Source organism: Triturus cristatus, chromosome 2_1 (genome assembly GCF_964204655.1).
Source record: "Triturus cristatus chromosome 2_1, aTriCri1.1, whole genome shotgun sequence".
NCBI lineage: Eukaryota > Metazoa > Chordata > Amphibia > Caudata > Salamandridae > Triturus > Triturus cristatus.
The window spans coordinates 1,132,521,621-1,132,534,296 of record NC_140581.1 but is presented as its reverse complement, the minus strand read 5'-3'; positions in this window follow the sequence as shown (position 1 = coordinate 1,132,534,296).

The following is a 12,676-nucleotide window of genomic DNA, read 5'->3' as shown; positions in this document are numbered from 1 at the left end:
TTTTAAGTCTGATGATTAGTCCGAGCAAACATATTTATGATTACACAGATTCCCTTTATGTGCCCATTTGCTTACCTAATTTGTTACCTGCACCCAGACGTCTGCAGTACTGGGCACTCCCAAACCACATTGTTGGACCTGGCCCTTTTGGCCGGATGGTCCCTAGACTTTTCGCCTTCCACCTGTACTTTTTCTGACCTGTTGTTGGCTATTTTATGACTCTGGGCACTTTACCACTGCTGTTCAGTGCTAAAGTGCATATGCTCTCCCTATGTAAAATGTATATGTTGGTTGGATTCCATGATTGGCTTATTTGGTTTACTGTCAGACCTCAGTAAAGTGCACCAGGAGTGCCCAGGGCTTGTAAATACAAATGCTGTTGGTGGGCTTGCAGCACTGGTTGTGCCACCCTCAGAAGCGGCCTGGTAAAATGTATCTAAGGTCTGCCATTGCAGAACCTGCGTGCAGTCTGGTACTGTCATGCTGACTGGGCAAGTGCACACACTTGCCAGTCCCTAAACCTTCCCTTAACTGCATATCAGTCACCCCTATGGTAGGCTCAAGGGCAGGGTGCATTGTAAGTATAAGGTAGGACAAGCCCTGATGTGTGTGGCATGTCCTAATAGTGAATTACAGCCATTTTCGTTTTTCACTATTGTAAGGCTACCTGTTCTCCATAGGCCAGAATGGGCTGCTAGAATTGTTACATTCTATGATCCTAACAGACCCAGGGAACATGGTAGAAATTTGAGTTTAGTATGCCTGAACTCAGAATAATAAAATACATCTTTTAGTAATGTTTATTTTAATATTCTTTGTTTGAAAATACCACTTTTAGAAAGTTGGTATTTGCTTGCTTGACCATTTCAGCCCGCCTCTGCTATGATGTGTATCTGCCTGTCTGGTTGTGTGAGTGACAGGGCTGGGGAAACCCAGAGGGGCAGGGCTAGGTAGCCTGGTGGTGAATAGGAAGATTGGCAGTCAGATGGGTGGGAGGAGTACACCTGGGCTCTGAATAGGGTTGTGCTCTGCTACCACAATGCTGGCTCCACCTCCTGCGGAGCGGCTGATGTCTCTGCCCTGCACCCTGAATAGAAAGGCAGAGTCATGTCAACAGAGTGCTCAAGAACTGGTTTGGACCGGGTAAAGGTCCCTCAACCCCAGAGGAACAAAGGAATTAGGGGTATAAGTATTGGGACCATGCTCCCAAGAAATTAGATCCTGCTGAAACAAGAAGAACATCTGCCAGAGGAGAAGGAACTGGGAAAGCTGTAGGAGGAGTACTGTCCCTGACCTGGGGTATTGGCCTGCAGTGGTTGCCTTGCTACTGAAGGAGAGGAGAAAGACTACTAAAGACTTTGCTTCAACTTGTGCTTTAAAAAGATCTCCAAGGGCTTGAACTGAGCTTGCCCCCTGAACGAAGTCCCAGGACCAGAGGACTTCACCCCCAGCTCCCCAGAGTCTTCTGGAAGTGCCTGCTGCTGTTGTTGGGCCTTCTGAGGGACTGCGTGTCGCAAGGAGCTGGAAGCGCGATGCAAGGAAGAGAAGCGTGCCGCCGTCGGAGCCGCTGTCGTCGCATCTCGCAAAGGGTGTCGCCGCTGCAGCATCGCATTGAGCGGAAGCGTCTCGCATCATTCCTGAAGTGTCTCGCAACGCCGAAGAAGCGTGTCGCCATCGCAGCCATCGTAGCTGTCGCATTGCACCGCATCGAGAGAAGAGTCTCGCATCGAGGAGGAAGCGTGTCGCCATCGCAGCCATCGTAGTTGTCGCATTGCACCGCATCCAGAAAAGCGCCTCGCATCCACGGAGAAGCGTGCCGCCGTCGGAGCCGCTGTTGTCGCATCTTGCAGAAGGTGTGTCGCCTCTGCAGCATCGAGCGGAAGCGTCTCACAACATCGGAGAAGAGTACCGCTGCCAAGGCCGCTGTCGTCGCATCTCGTCAAGGGTGACGCTGCTGTAGCTGACGCATCGAGTCGAGACTTCTCGCAGCATCGGAGAAGCGTAACGCATCTGGAAGATCCCGTCTTTATTTCTTTTGCACCAAGAACTTCAACGCATCTGCATCGCTGCAACACTTTCGTTGTCCTGCGTGTCGCATCTAAGGTACATTGACTTAAAGTGTCGATTTAAGAACTTAAGAGAAACTAAGCAATCTTCTACCAACTAAGCAACCGTATTGTGTATTTTTAATCGTTTAATGGTCTTGTGATAATCCTATATAAAGAATCCTTATTTTTAATATAAATACCTGTGTGGTGTCCATTTGTAGTGTTGTCACTTGGTTACTGTATGTGTTCACAAATGCTTAACCTATAACGCTCTGAGATAAGCCTTGTCTGCTCGCGCCAAGCTACCTAGAGGGTGAGCAGGGGTTGTTTTAGTAGTGTAACCCCTTACCCTGACTAGAGGAAAGGTTCCCTGCTTGTCACAAGTACCTACCTGTGCCAACCAGAGAACCCGGATTCTAACACACATGACAAATAGACATATATGCCTGGTAGCAGCTGGGACATTAGTGTGGAGCCAGGGGGTACATCACAGTAAGGCAAGCAGTTGTAAGATAAGTGTGATTAATATAATGAAGTTTCACATTTTTGAATCTCGCATTACTAGAAACCCTGGATGTATGTTGACGTGCCAGTTGCCATTCCCTGTCTGTCAATTAAATTTCTAGGCCACTTTCCCATTTCTGTCACAAACCCTCAAGCTTTCTGCTTCATGTAATCCTCACCACCTCAGACAAGACTGTTACTGCATGTCTTTTCCCTCCCTTGGTTAAAATGGAATGTAAGACCTGATTTGTTTTGGGTTTAACTGTTTGCATTCCCCATGTTGTCATGGCCATCATATGAAACACAGCAAACATAAAAACTTTGGCCAGCCGATAGCCAAGATTCGTCACAGAGGCACTCGAATGTGTTGAGTGTGCGGGAGTCATATAACTGACCTCTTCGTATAAGCTCATCTAAATATTAAGAGCTTTTCTGATCATTATGTGGATGTTTGAGTGATTCTGCACACACCAAATTTGGGAGCTACCACCCAATCGTTGCCTTTGTCTATCCCATCAGTACTTGGCTGTCCTCAATACCTTACTTTGCTATTTCATCATGTCTTGTCGTCCTTAAATAATGTCAACTATAGAGGTCTGTCAGCAGATATTTCAGTTCAGGGAAGGCCTCTTGACATATTCATGCCGACATTGACTGTAGTCGTGGCTCTGAAAAACAGGATACAAAATCAGGCACTCCCACATCCCTCGGCAGGTAAAGTATTTCTAGGGATATCCTTCATCTGCTTACACCTCATATCAAATCAATCAATATGAATTTCAAATTGGCCAAATACCTATCCCAAGGACTCTGATGTCTCGACAAACAGGTATAGCAGGCACACTAAAGAATCATCTCTGACTTTGTATGCAATGTAGAGTCTCTACATGATCTTTTCCCCAAAATTAATGAGTTTGAAAGTGACTTGGTAATTCTTGTTCAAGATATAGATGGTATTGGGTAGGCACAGTTAGAGGTGACAATGAATAGTACACAGCACAGGTGAGACTGCTTGCGTGGAGATTCCCCTGTCGGAACTTTAGTTCAGGTTTAAGGTGTGACAGGCATACTACATTGTTGATTAAAGATGTTAGGGGATTGTAAATACTGAGAAGTCCTTTGGATTTTGCAAAACAATATGGCAAAGAGATGCACACAATTATGGAGGTAATTATGAATTTTGTTGGGAAGGCAGCACACAGTGTAAACTGAGACCCTGTTTGGATTGTCAAGACAGATTGAAACATAGAGAAATGGTATGTCAATCCTTGTGGTACCAACGGGGTCCGATAGACCAGAATGTCAGATTTGTTGTCTACCAATTATGTACATTTAATTTTACTACAATATATACAGTTGTTAGCCACTCTTCTTTTGTAATCTTGTGGTATCAGGACAAGATGTTGCTCAAACCACAGAGATGAAAAAATATGCAGGTTTGACTATTCAATGCAATCTCATAAGAAAAACAAAGTGTAAACTTTTCCCACATATTGCCACCATGGTCCATGCTTTTAAGTGCCCTACTAAGGCGCAGATACAGTTTTTTGGTTTATTGAAAATATTTAATTTATTCATCATTAAAAAATTACCAATAATATCCGATGGTATGAATTTATTGGTGTTGTTGTAGTATGTGAAGTAAATTTAATATAGCATTGTAAATTTGTAATTAATTATGAACACTTGTGAGCTGAATCTGTGCATTTATATAAGGCATAAAACAATGCACATATAAATAGTTGAACAGTTCCCCCAACTGAGACTCTCCTGGCATTGCCACATGGACCACTCCTCTCCTACCAATTGGCTAACCAATGCTTCATTCCCCTCACTCAGGGGGGTTCTATGTAGAAGCCTAGCTGTTAGGGAGTTACTTAGTTCTTCATCAAGTCCATAATATGTTCTCCATTTCCCTCAGACCTTGTGAATCAATGCATTTTTGTCTATTAAATTATATTTTGGCTCAAGTGACCTAACTCCACACCATGTATTGTTCTTGTTTTCTCTAAGATTATGAAATCCTTTTCAAAAGGACATCAAATTCTCAAGCTCCTCACACTCAGACACTTTTAACGAGTTGACCCAGCACAATTGCCAAAGAGGATACCGCTCAGACGGCTTCTGAATGACAATGTTTCTACATCAGGGATTACCATGTGCTGAAGCCCCGGGCTTTGTTTTACCAGATGCAGAAACGCGTCTGGTAAAACCACTGAGTCAAGGACCAGAGGCTTAGCTTAGTTATTGTTATTGTTAACTGGGATTTATAGAGGGCATAATCACCAACAGGTCTCTTAGCGCTGCGAGAGAGTAGCTAAACTGCGCCAAAGGTTGAATGTACATACTCCTGGTCAAAGCCTATGCTGTGCCCAAAGCTTCTATAAAAAGCAGAGTCTTGAGTCTTTTCCTAAATGGGAGAAGGGCGGATTCCGTACGTAGGCTCTCTGGTAGCCTATTCCAGATTTGAAGGATCAATACAGAGAAGGCTCTGCCGCCTTTCGAGGTTGTTTTGAATCGCGGGCAGGCTAGCACGCATGCCTCGGATGACCGGAGGGTACATCCTGGCACATAGTTCCTTAGGCGCTCCTTGATGTATACTGGGACCTGGCCATGGATGACTTTGTGGGCGATGCAGAGGCCTTTGAACCTGGCTCTCTGTTTAATGGGGAGCCAGTGCAGCTGCTGCTGTAAAGGAGTAGCATGTTCCCGTCTTGGGAGCCTGAAGATCAGCCTAGCTGTGTCATTCATGGCCACTTGTAGTTTAGTTAGCAGTTTCTCGGGAAGACCAATGTACAGTTTGTTGACGTGCAAATGCCCTTCCATGGCATGGAGAAGCTTGCAATGCTCCCTCGATACCCCATAGTCTGCTTTCACCTGACACCCTGGCCAAACCCAATTCATTGTTATCTACTATGGTACTTAACTAACATTTACCATCTGAACAGAGCAAGTGGTAAATATCCCAGTAGTTAATGATCAAGCAAGATATTCCTCTTTCTGAAGACTTCAACCCAGAATTCTCAGACCATCTGAAATTGGTAATTCCAGCCTAGGTATCTCCACCCTTAGCTTTGGGCAATTTGGAATGGGACCCTCAGGATATAAAACCTTGAAATATTTTTTTTTTAAATCAACTCCTCAAACAGTAGTTGCTGCATAGATGTTTTCCTAAACTCGTGCCCTCTTCTATCCTGTCATAAGTTACTCGTGTTGGGTTTTAAGATGTAGTGATCTATTAACAATTAAATACTGATTTATTAATTGATGGTGAATGACGGTTTATTAGCTGTTTGTTCTGTTAACAAGCTGGTCATGCTGTCCTAAAATATACCAAAAGAAAGAGTTAAAGTATAATTTACTGTCATGTCAATATCACTATTTTTACAGGCCATATTTTTTTTTAAACTACTCAGCAGGTGCCATTGACTGATGAAAAATGTGAATACATTGCCTTCTTGTCAGGAAAGAGATACAGTGTCCTGGTACGAAGACGTATTCCCACACAAGGTTTGAGCATGGTCTGCCATGCATATTGACTAATGCAGCTTCAGCGACAACAAAAAAGAATGCCACATATCGCACCCCTATTCATGTTGATCTTCAACTTATTAGTACTCAAGGCTGTAGGTAAGTCAGTCTTATTTTTCTGTTGTCTCTTCTACTTTCTAAAAGTTATAAACACATTTATTTAGTTTTGCATTTAATCATGTTTTGACAGGGAAATAAGTCTTCCTATGTTGCCACATTAATTTAATTTCAACTGCATTTTTTATTTATTTACATCATCAACAGGACTCTCCTGCAGGGGAGAAACACTAATTTGTTTCACTACAATTTAGCAAGGAGTACTTTAAGTAACCTGTGGGGAGGCGGAAATTATATATTGTTGAGAGTCCCTGGCATGGTATGGGTGATGATGGTCAACAATATAAAGCAACACACGTTTGACTAATGGCCAAATATATGAATGTATTTTAGGGCCAAAATGCAATGACAATGGACATGCAAGTAACTGTAGGCTGGACCCTGAAGTGGTCCAAAATAATATGATTGGAAATCATCCTAAGGGTGATTTGGCCAGGCCTAGATGTACCAAAGCTGTAGATATATTACATCCCAGAAACCTGTTTGGAATTCACAGAGATTCAACTCTTTGGAGTATACACTGACTGCCCCAGCGGATGACTGACATAACATCACTGCACACAAATGGAAACACTAAAATATCAAAACATATTGTTAACAAAATTATCCTCCTCTTATATATAACTAATAAAACAACAAATGTCAAGAACACAAACATCTTTGTTAAAAATAGCATTTTTTTTATCATATAAATAAAAATGAAAATTTCAGAGAGAAAAAGTATATTCAAAACAATCAAACTATATATCAACCATTCTAAATGAGACCTAAATTAGCATTTACCACAGGACATAACTGATAACAAAACGCAAACTAAAACTAAGCTAAGGAAATAAAATCAAACTATAAACAACCATAACCAATCAAATCAATTAAACAATTGAATCAGCAATATAAATGGAACACTGATTATATCAACTGAATACTTTACAAACGACAAATGCTCAATGACGAAGAAACTCTGCCGGATTCTCTGACCAGACCCTTAAAGAATAAAAATATACATCTCAACAACTACCTAACAATGTAAGTAAATCTTATATTGAAAATAAAACTTACTTATAAATAAAATAAAAAATGCAAAATAGCAAATATTTAATAAAACACTTTCCAACTCCTATCTATCACAAACCAGCAAAAAGATATAACAAAGTAAGAATAGCAACTTATTAAAACTATAACTCCACCCCAAAAGTGAGTAAATATAAATCTAATGACCTAAACTGCTACAAACTACCAACAAAAAAACATTTAAAAATGAAACTGCTGCTTTTTTTCTTCTAAGAGACAAAAGAGCCTGCTTCACATTACACCACTCTCGACAGAAAAACTGCAAAACAATGTGAAACATCTAAATAGAACATACATGCAAGTATAAAAAAAAGCAGTTGCAATTTATTTTTTTGCAAATGTAAACTATTGCACTATTTCCAGATACAATTATAGAGAGAGCTAACTATATACAATCCCAGAAAGGAAAGCAGTTACAAAGAGACATGAGCTACACCTTCAACCAAGAAATGACACTGACAGAAAATGTGAATTGGAAATGGACCAAATATTATTCTAACGCATGCAATGGGAGAGCTCCTACAAAGAATGGTGTTATAATTCATGTACAGTAACACAACCAAACCCCAAACGTAACAGAAATAGAATTACGAGAGGTATTGTAGAGGTATAAGAGAGGCATGCACTAGCTCCCATGAATACAGCTCTCTACTTTAGTTGGCTATGTTAAATTCAAATTCTGCCACCCTAACTTAATTTCCCAAATTGTTTTTTTTCAAGGGAAAATTCTTTTTGGTCACTGACATAGGAGCTTCAGAGCTCATGGTATGTTTTGTTGTTCAATCACGTTAAAAACGTACTCGTATCAGCTTTGAGTTCCAGGCACAATATGGATCAATTTAGGTTTTGGATATATATACAGATCAATTGCCTTATTCCATTACCCTGGTTGTCCATTGTTTAGAAATATGTATATTTGGTAGAGCTTTCGTAGTATACATTCTCTCGAAATGTATGCATATTTTAAACAAAGTTGCTAAAAACTTATATCAAGTCTGTTTTGACATAAACTACTTATAAACCATTGGCCATCACGTTTCTCCTGCACTCTGTTTGCTTTCACTGAATGGATAACAAAAACTACTAGGTGTTTTACGATGGAATGAAAGAAATTCACAATCCAGGCAATGGCCAAACAGTTGGCACAACTGAAACTATAGAACAAGAAATAACATCATCACATACAGTGGGGCATATTGTTTTGGTTCATCTGAATGAACACCATTTCATGCTACAGAGGTAATAAAGAAATGTGGTATTTTAAGAGAAAAGTCATACTAGTCCCACTAGTTGTGACGACTTTTCTAGCTAAGCTCCACACTCAGGTGTACAGATTTTATTTAAACTTGTCATTATAAAATTCAACTATGGTCATTACTTAGTCCAATAACTGGACCTGAAAATGGTAATTCTTCGATGAACACTAACTTCTGCTACTACTGCATTTAGCTCATTATCTCAATCAGTTATTGTACAGTTTTCTTTCAAATCAAAATACACTTTTGCATTATGCAAGTTATAATTATGTTAATAATATTTCATATGTTTTTATACAAAACCAAGCACATGTTACTTCAACTATATAGCATGTTTTTTTTTTAAATAATAGTTTATTGCAGGTTTAAGTCAATAATACAGCAGTAAGTCATACAAGTTTCCGCTGTCACAGTGGTTGTTACCATGTCAATATCCCGCAGCATACAACATAATCGCATAACGATACAGCATGGTTGGTGTAGGTACCCCAAGATTGATTTCAAACCACTGACAATAAGAAATATATTGTTTACCAAATCAGATAACTTCAATAGAGCAGGAAGAAGGGATAATGTTATGATGAGGAAAGCAAGATAACAATTTTTTTGGGTGTCAAAAGCAACTGTGTAGTGGGACCTGGTCTATTTTGGAACAAAGTTGTGATCATTGACTGGCACTGTAGCGTTTATGCCTTTTACTGAACAGCATGTAAAATGGGTGTAATCTTGGATATGCGTAAAAGGAGTCCCATAATGTAGTGCATTGTAACCCGATCGATCACCCGCTGTGTTTTGTCTATTTAATCAGGGTGCTTGAAGGTACCTTAGATGTTTGGTGGGGGTCTAACATAAACAGCTTCTCTATACAGCTAATTCACTTGCCTTCAATGCTTTGTACATTGGTAAATATCACTCTCTGTGTTATCCTTTGTCCCACTAGGGGAAAGTGCAGTGATTAAACCATGGCTATTATGTGTTATTATCTTGTCAAAGGCATATTACGTAGACTTTTTATCCTACACACTTTGGTTTCTTTTTCTTGGGTACGCCAATTACCTTTTTATTTAAAGTCCTCTATGACATCTTATCTTTGTTTTGGGATCACTGACAGAATATGGGAAACAAAAATATCAGGTGGACAGAATATTGTGTCAAAAATATTGAGTACCAAAATATAGAGAAGGTATAGATCAATATATTGTCATGGTACATTTATGTGGAGTTATAGAAAGTAAAACTTTGCTTACCCTATAGAAACTTATCTTCACAATATTTTTGTCCTCGATCTTCTTGAAATTATATTTTGTGCAACAATATTTTTATTTTCTATATTCTAAACACCTTGTTTAGTCTAGCTTACTCTAAGGTGTTGGAAGCAATCTATATATTTGAAATTAGGAAACCAATGTGTATCTCTAAACTGCAGGGGCCAAGTGTTCCTACCATTGATTCCAAGTGACTCATCACTGCAATGATGAGCTTGGGTTCATAACAGGTCTGAAAGGGCCAGAGTGTTGGAAGAACTGTACCCAAGCCAAACTTGGCTGTCCCCTGCCTTGCATTGCAGAGCTCTAGCGACTTGCTAGATTGTGGATTACCTGATTTCAAAGAGCTAGAAAGGAGCTGTATGGTTCTAGTGTGGGCACTAGTGCCTTTCAACTTACACACCGACTACTCTTGTGGGTCGAACAACCATCTGGCCCCATCAATACTGTGCAGAGGTTGATCTGGAGTCAAACAGCCTTCAGGTCTAGAGGGCAACATAATAACCCCAAAATTGGAGATAAGAATATCTTCGCAATTCCATAACTCTGAACAAAGAATTATTGCTGTGTGATTGTGTTCCCTGCCTTTACAGGTTTCCCCAATCGTTTTGCGTATATTTGTATTTTTTCTAGTATTTGCGAATGGGTAGCAACCCAAACAATGTTTGGAGACTTGGCATGATTGGGAAGGGAGATCACAATCATATGTGCTTTGTATTATGAACAAGGCAGTACTCAGATTTAGAGATTGCGGACAGATCAAAGTGCGCCTGATTCACAAAGGTAAACTTACACATTTGTGTAAGTTTACTGTTTTTCCATATTCACAAAATTGCAATTTAATAGTAAGTTTACGACTGCAGACAATCGGCAGTCTGGGAGGAAAACTCCGCACATAAAAAGACAGGCCTGTTCTATCTTATGTGCAGATTTCTCTGCCCCTATTGTGGAGTCTCCACAGTCATAAACTTTCTAATAACGTCTTGTTTGTGAATACCGAAGAAGAGTAAATGTACACAAGCATGTAAGTTTATCTTTGTAGTTAGTTGTACAGTGTTGTAACTGAATTTTATTGTGTTATGTTGTTAATTAATTATATTTGGATCCTTTACATCCGGGATGCACCATTTTACTGTACCTAGGCTCGACATTCCGTCATTATTGAAGCTACAATCACTATGTTGTCCTCGACCTCATGTCAATCTTCATACTACATCTTTTGAGATAGGCATTGACTGCTCAACCAAGCTATCTGGAGAGTCAAAGATGCTTCGTCGTCTCTTCCTTACACCTCAGAAAAAGTACCCAGTCTCATAATTAGTGAGGAACACCAGCATGTGATATTGTAAGGTTGTTCCTATAATGGCAAAGATCTGGAAATAAGTTTGACAGGGGAAATTCAGACAGATTCCGAAGCTGTTAGAAAGTGTTATTAAAAAGAAAAATCACAAAACTATTTTGCTCATAGTACAGGTCCCAAATATCTGAATTCATCCATCAAATCTGGCAATTTCACTCGCTAATAGTGGAGATAAGGTCCTGCTCCCATTTGGTCTCAAATCTGCTGACAGAATATACTATGCGGAGACTGGCTTTGGAAAGTTCCTAAAAACGTATCTGCTATAAAAAGACAATGAAGCTAAATATTAAGTGTTATTACTTGATATTTAAACTTTTACATATAAGTCTTCATTTTACAGGGAAACAGAATGTTTCATGAGACTAAGGCGGCAAATGACTGTCTTGAAGTGAACATGTACAAAATGAATGGCGACATATGTAAACCAAAAATACTCAGCATGGAAAAAATAGAAGTGGATGAAACACTTGCAAATTATGAAGACAATATAAACTCTGCTGACAATTACATTGGTAGTAACAATTACCAACAGCTATTTGTTTTGACTTTTTATAATATTTCGGATATGGATTGTTCTTTATCAGAGACTAGAGACAAACAGCAACTATGTGTACATGCAATATATGAGGAAACATTTAAAAATATCATCACATTTGTTTGCCTGTATAACCAACACTTCCGGAGTGGCAAACTGATTGTTTGTAAAGTAGCTATACTTCATTCACTGCCCTAAAACCCAACAGAATGCACTTGAATGAGAAAGTGATTTGTTTTATGCAGTTTTTGTTTGAAAAATTGCTTAATTATCAGTTTTACATGTATATTACCTAGACACATCAACTCAACAAACAGCAAACATATCAAATGAAAATTACAACTATTATTTCATCCATGTGTCAGTTGGACAGCATCTACAAATGTATTTAAATTCCTACCAATGCAACATCAACAAGCATAAGCCACATCAATGAGAACATAGATATAATTAATATCTGTACAGCTCGGGCAAGTGAATCCTCACACATGAAATATAATCTAATGAAGTTGCTGTGGTCAGTCTTTTACTTTGATTCTGTGTAGAGTACGAGTTTGATAATGAGGTAGTAGCTCTCTGACTACATATTTGACTGCACTTTGTTGGTGTTGTCTCCTAGGACAGTAAAAGTGTTAGTACAGAAGCAGTTGCTGCCTTTCAATTGCATGAGAGTCTGAAGCTGAAGTATACTTTGTATATGTACTCTAGACAAACTTTCATAAATGGAATTAATTTCATGGATATAGCAATGCAGAGAGAACATTTTTCCAATTAACATCTTGTCAAAATGTCTCCAAGTCTTTTTCATAAGAACTTGAGCTTCACGGTCTCAGCTGGCATGCGATGCTGGAAGAGTATGCCGCAATAGACATCTTGTCTTACTGAACTGCACTGGAGATGTGACAGGGGGGTCTGATCTGAGACTGTGGGTCACCAGGGCTTCTCATGCTGCCTGTGTGCGTTGCTAGGTGAATGAACAGAATTATACA